The sequence below is a fragment of the Sapajus apella genome, unplaced genomic scaffold (assembly GCF_009761245.1).
Source record: "Sapajus apella isolate SASKATOON/1434 unplaced genomic scaffold, GSC_monkey_1.0 scaffold141, whole genome shotgun sequence".
Lineage (NCBI taxonomy): Eukaryota > Metazoa > Chordata > Mammalia > Primates > Cebidae > Sapajus > Sapajus apella.
The window spans coordinates 2,163,643-2,170,220 of NW_022437081.1; positions in this window are offsets into that span (position 1 = coordinate 2,163,643).

Consider the following 6,578-nt stretch of genomic DNA (forward strand, 5'->3'; position numbering starts at 1 on the left):
TACACACACACAAGCACATATATATATACATACATATATATATACATATATATATATATGAGAGTTAAGGAGTAAAACTGTATTGAAATAATTTATATGCAATTTTTTATACACTGGGATTTTCAGGTACACTACCAATCCTCTTTCAATGTGGATTGGAGAATCATGTGATCATTCCTTTTCAGGGCATTATTCCTTTTCCCTTCAACAATTTTTGGCTGTCAAGTAGGAGGGTCCCAGATGGATTGCCATCTGGGTACCAGCCCAAGGAGCAGAAAGATAGTCAGGGGAAGGCATTTTTGACATTAACAATATCCCTTTGGGGGATCTTAACCTGTGACTTGAGCCTGAAAGAGATCTGATGAACAAGCTACATCTTGTGAATGATTTTGAAAGAGATTTAAGCTGTTGAAGTCAACCTGACAATTTATTACATTTGTTCTCTTCTTCTGTTTTCATTTGTCTTTAGCAAGCTTACAACCCCTTAATAATAACTGTGAATGATTGCCAGGCATCATCTTAAGTGTTTTAGATGCACTATATTATTTAATTTTCTAAAAAGTCAATGAGGTTGGTTCTATATTTGTTCCCATATAGTAGATGAGAAAACTGAGGTTTGGCGAACTTAAGTATTTTACTATATTGGTTAACTTTCCTAAGTTTACAAACAAATAATCCCAATATGTCTGGGCTTAAACTAGAGTCTGGCAATTTTTTTTTTTTTGAAAAGGGGCCATATAGTAAATATTTTAATCTTTGTGGGACATACAGTCTGTGTCACAACTACCTAACTCTCCCATTGTGGCACAAAGGTAGCCATATATACTGTGTAAACAGATAAACATGACTGTGTTTCAAAAAACTTTATTGATGAATATGTAAACGTGAATTTCATGGAACTTTCATGTGCCATGAAGTATTGCTCTTTTTTTTATGTGTTTTCAACCATTTTAAAATGTAAAGACCATTTTTAGCTCACAGGCTGTACAAAAACAGGTGTGGGCCATCTTTATCCTCATGGGCTATAGTTTGTGGACCCTTAAGTTAAACTCACATTTATTTCTTGTTTACATTATGTGAAGGCTGCAGTTCAGGTGTAGATCTGCTGTGCTCTTTTCAGTTTGGTTGTGCTTGACCCCACAACTCTTCTCATTCTGGAATCCAGATGGAAAGCGTAGCGACTATGTAGGGCATGCTATTTTCACAGGACAGGAATAAGAGGGGCAGAGCCAAATTATGCAAGCTCATTGTCTTAGTCCGTTCAAGTTGCTCTAACAAAACTACCATAGACTGGGTGGGTATAAACAACAGAAATTCATTTCTCACAGTTCTGGAGGCTGGGAAGTCCAAGATCAAGGCTCTGCAAGTTTCATTGTCTGGCAAGGGCCTGCTTTTTCGTTCATAGAAGGTACCTTCTTGCTGTGTCCTCACATGTTGAAAAGGGTGAATGAGCTCTCTTGGGGCCTCTTTTATTAAGGCACTAATCTCATTCATGAGGGTTCTGCCCTCATGACTTAATCACTCCTAAGGCTCCACCTCTTAATACCATCACCTTCAGTGTTAGAATTTCAACATATAAATTTTGGGGGGACACATTCTGATCATGGCACCCGTTGAAAGCTTTCCCTTGCTTATATGTAGTATATGTAATGTTCATTCATATTCCATTTTCTAAAGTAGGCTATATGGCCAAGTCTAAAGTCAATGGGACAGGAAGGGAAGACATGTTCAGGGAAGCAATGTATCATTGTGAACTAGTAAACTAGTAAAGCAATCTGTCACTTGATCTAAGATCATATGATGGGACTTGAGGTCCAGGGTTTCTTGTTCTGAAGTCTGTGTTCTTAACCACTTTGCCATGCTGCCTCCACTTTGTTAGACCTTTGCTTCCCCCACACTCTCTTAACAGTGCTCTTTATTACCTGTTCAGCTTCTGTCTGTTTTTGTTTTCCCATCTCCTTCCCTTCTGAGTTGGTCTGAATCTTTACTATGCTGTATGGATTTCTGGTTACATTCCATTGTCCTCCAGACCAAGACCGCAGGACTCATTGCATCCCTCAGACTGTGAAGGCAGCCATTCAGGCTGCTTAGCCACACGGGTCACTGTTTTCTCTCTCACTCTTTGCATGAATGATGGAAAGGGCTGTGCATTTCCCTCAGGAAGCCTGCTTGTTTCACTGAAAAAAACCCAGCTTCCTGGTAGACGACACCAGGAATAAACCCCAATTGCTCCCCTGACCTCTAGCCACCACTCCCCTTCCAGGAAACAATAGCTAACATTCGTAGGAGGCTTTATAGTTTACAAAGCCCCTTCCCTGTATCATTCCACTTGATCCTCATAACCATATTGAGAGGCACACAAGATTATTACCATTTTACAGGTCAAGAAACTGAGTCTGATAGAAAGTTCAAAGTTTCCTTGAAGATCATGGAGTTATTTATTTAATTATTTAGTTAGTGGTGGAGCTGGAACTCAAACCCAGGGCTCTTTCCCCTTACCCAGAAACACACCCTGTCTTTGATGTTTCTTAGTTTCCTCCCTTTGAAGCATTCCTACTACTGCTATGAGGCAGGATTAGAGTCCTTCCTCCCCTGGGATTGCAAGAACCTTAAAAGGACTGGCAGAAGTGAGATTTAACTCTTTACTGCTCATTTGTGAAGATTACATCAGCCATTACTCAAAGGTCACAGTCACTTGAAGGTGGAAAATTGTGATTGCTGGTATGCTGGAGCCCTAAACTTCCTACTTCCTGAGCCATTTCATTTTTCAGGATCTGGTTTAATGATACCTCCTATATGAAGCCTTTTCCCATCTTCCCCAAATAGAGGAAGGAGTCATCTTCAGGCCCTGAGCTCCCTGTGAGCACAGACTATATCAGCCTCACCTTTGCACCCCCTGTCATAGCAGTTATTTGCTATGACAAATAACTGGTTGCTTGCGTGTCTGCTTAACTGAAAACTTCACGAAGACAGACACCCACGCTCTTTACTGCTGTACCTACATACTGTGCCAAACATGGTGCCTGGTATGTGGTAGATGCTTAGTAAATGGCCAGTGAACTTTAGGATTTGGCTGTTTTCCAATTGGATCCAATCTTCTGAGATAGGGGCCAGTGAAAATTTTCTCTTGTGCTTGTAATCAGACATAGTTGAAACCACCTTCTCCTGCTCCAGTATTTTTAGAAGGTAATCAATTAGCCAAATTCAGTGGACAGTTGGAAAGGTGGCACCATTGTTAAACCTGGTTAGTCTCAATCCCAAGGGTATGATTAGAGATTGGAGGGATGAAAGGTTTTGACTTCAGTTTCAGGGGTTCCAACCAAGCATGTTTCTTCTCCCATACTATACAGTCCTGTGAGACCAGCAAGTGAACCAGTTAGTAAAAGCTGAGAGTGGAGAGAAAGAAGAACATCATTTTAATTCCTTTTTTTCTTACTCACATGCCAAACGTCTGAGCAATATACTATTTAAAACCTTGAAAATTCACAATATAGCATTGGAAAGGTAAAGGAGGAAAGCCCCTTTTATCAGCTCACTTCTCAATGATGTTCTCACCCCACAAGCATTCAAGTCCTGAAGCAAAACTCAGCATGATATGTAAAAGTTCCAGTCACTCTTATGTGCAACTTTTCTGGACAATGGAAAACTATTTCTGTGAAAGTCTATTTTTTTCCCATATAGACATGAACTCCAGTTCAAATTATTAGGAAACTCTTTTAGCTTGTTGAATGTAATCTGTTCAAGCTCATGTTTTTCAGAAGTTACTAGAAGCATTGTGTCTTCTAGTAGACCCTTAATATAATACAATATGTGATGAACAAAGTCATGTTGCTCAGGCATGGTTAAAATTAAGAGAAGCAGCTTTTATCCAACATGGTAAAAAATACATCTTACAGATGGAAGCTATGACAAAATGCCACTTTAAATAAGCAGCCTCTATAGTGTGCAGAAACACCCACATCTACTCCCTCAAATCTCAATGCACTCCAGTCACTCTGTATTTTGTCATCATAGGCAGACAGAGAAATTTAAGCCAAGATGCATGATTTAGCAGATGTTTTGCAAAAGGTTCCATTCTTCTGGCCATCAGCACATGTGGAGCTGTCAGGAGCCCTGTAAAGATTTTACAAGCCTTATAAGTCATAGTTTATTGAGCCTGGGATGGAATTTAATATATCATCATGGTTCTGGAAGTTCCCTCCTTTTTGTCTGATATAGTCTTTAGCTTTATTTACCTTTAAACCAAAAATGCTGGATATAAAAATGAACAGACAAAGCTCCCCATTGGTGCCCCCGTGTCATCGCCTTCTAAGTCTGGCTCCTTGTTTACTGCATGATGGCAATACTCTCACTTTCTTCTTCAGGACTGCTGCTATCAGCAAGCTGAATCAGCATCTTAGCCAGCTTTTAGTTCATTTTATTTTCCTTTAGAGGAAATGTTTCCCGAAGTTTGTTAATGATCCTAAAGTCTTATAAAATTACCCAGCAATCTCATTTTACCACAACTTCATGCAGTACGAAGTCCCAGTCATGCCAAAAAAGAGTTCAGATGTTCCAAAATCTTATAGCATTTATCAAAACTGGCCTAAAAAGCAACGTACAAAGCTTTATGCAAAATCTAATATTCTAGACAACTGGGATGCCTGGCCACCTTAGTACACATATATGTTGAACTTGTTTTGCCAAATTTGAAGAGTATGTAAGCAGATTCATTTGCAAGACCAGGAAGAAAATAGTATAGAAATTATAGCTGCCATTTGTGGAGCACATGTCTCTCAACAACTCTGGAGATGGATATCTTTGTTTTTAAGTCCTAATTTTACAGAAGCGGAACGTTAGGCTTAGAGAGGTGAAGTACCAGGCCTAAGATAACACAAGTCTTTGACAGACTAGGACTTGGATTTCTTGGCTTTTTAGTATGCCACAACTTTACACTTTAGCTATAGGAGGGATGGTATGGCATAACTTTGGAAACAGTGAGACACTGAAGCCAGACAGACATGGGCTTAAACCCCCTCAGGCAGAAATGCTTTTCCATGTCATTTCTTCCACTAGCAATATCCATTCTTCCCTTAAAGCTTTTTCTGGGCCGGGCACAGTGGCTCATGCCTATAATGCCAGCACTTTGGGAGGCCACGGCGGGTGGATTACCTGAGGTTGGGAGTTCAAGACCAGCCTGACCAACACGGGAAAACCCTGTCTCTACTAAAAATACAAAAGTTAGCTGAGCATGGTGGTGCATGCCTGTAATCCCAGCTACTCAGGAGGCTGAGGCAGTAGAATCGCTTGAACCCGGGAGGCAGAGGTTACAGTAAGCCGAGATCGTGCCATTGCACTCCAGCCTGGGCAACAAGAGAGAAACTCTATCTCAAAAAAAAAAAAAAAAAAAAAAAAGCTTTTTCTGACCCCTCATTTTCTCTTTTGCATTCTACAACTACATGTGTTGCTGCCCTTCTTTGAATCCCTGAAGCACATTGTTCGTAATACTTTTGATCACAGATTACTGTACTTGAACTATAATAATTTGTTTATTCTTTAATTCTCTCTATAGCTATTTTTGAGTTTCTTATATGTAAGACCATGTGCTTAATATTCTGAGGACTCACAGATAAAATACATTCAGGTAGAGCCTACAGGGAGCTTATCTGCTAGTACAGGAGATAAAACACATTTGTAAGAATATTAAGTGATGCTCTTTATTGAATAACTGCTATGTGCCTGGTCCTGTGTGAGGCATTTTACAAAAGTACCTTTCCAATTGACTCCTTTCAACAGTCCTATAAGATAGACATTATAAATTTCATTTTCAGGGTGAGAAAACTGAGGCCAAAGGAGGTTAAATGATTTATTCGGGGTCACCTAGCTGCTCAAGTATAGAAACTGGGATTTAAGGTTAAGTCTGATTGCCAAGCTTACTGCTTGATACTTCAATATACTTTCCCTCTATAAAATAGCAGAGAGAAAGTAACTGAAAGTGCCAGAAAAGAGGTGCAACAAATGTGCTAAGGGAGTTCAGAGGAGGAATGAATTTCATATATCGGTCCTTTTTGCACTGCTCCTCTTCTCTTCTCCCTGGATCCTCTAAACAGAGGAACTGGGGACTCGAACATGGGAACTGTCTTTTATTCACCTCTGTATCCTCAGTGACTGGCCCAGTGTTGTGAGCACATAGAAGGTGTTCAGAGATGTGGGTAGAGTTGAATACAGTGACGGTTTGCAGGAAGATGGGACAATTGGGGTTTGCACCATGTCATGTTCCATTCACTCCCCAACTGAGAATTTGCTGGAGAGCTCTACTTGGGCTCCCTCCCATGTATAGCCTTGGGTGGGGATGCAGTCACAAAGGCAAAGAGAAGACTGAATATACAACATTTCATTGTCGGTTTTGTTATTTTTCATTAGCTACATTTCTATGATTTGGGAGGGAGGTGTTGATACTTAGCTTCCTTTGTTCATGGAAATGTTTATGTATCAATAAAGAGGTGCTTGAGTGGGACTTCAGGAAAGTCATTTCTTTTCTTATTTATTTTGTAGGATAAATATTGGGCATTCTGTAGTGATTTTGATTTTTTTTTTAA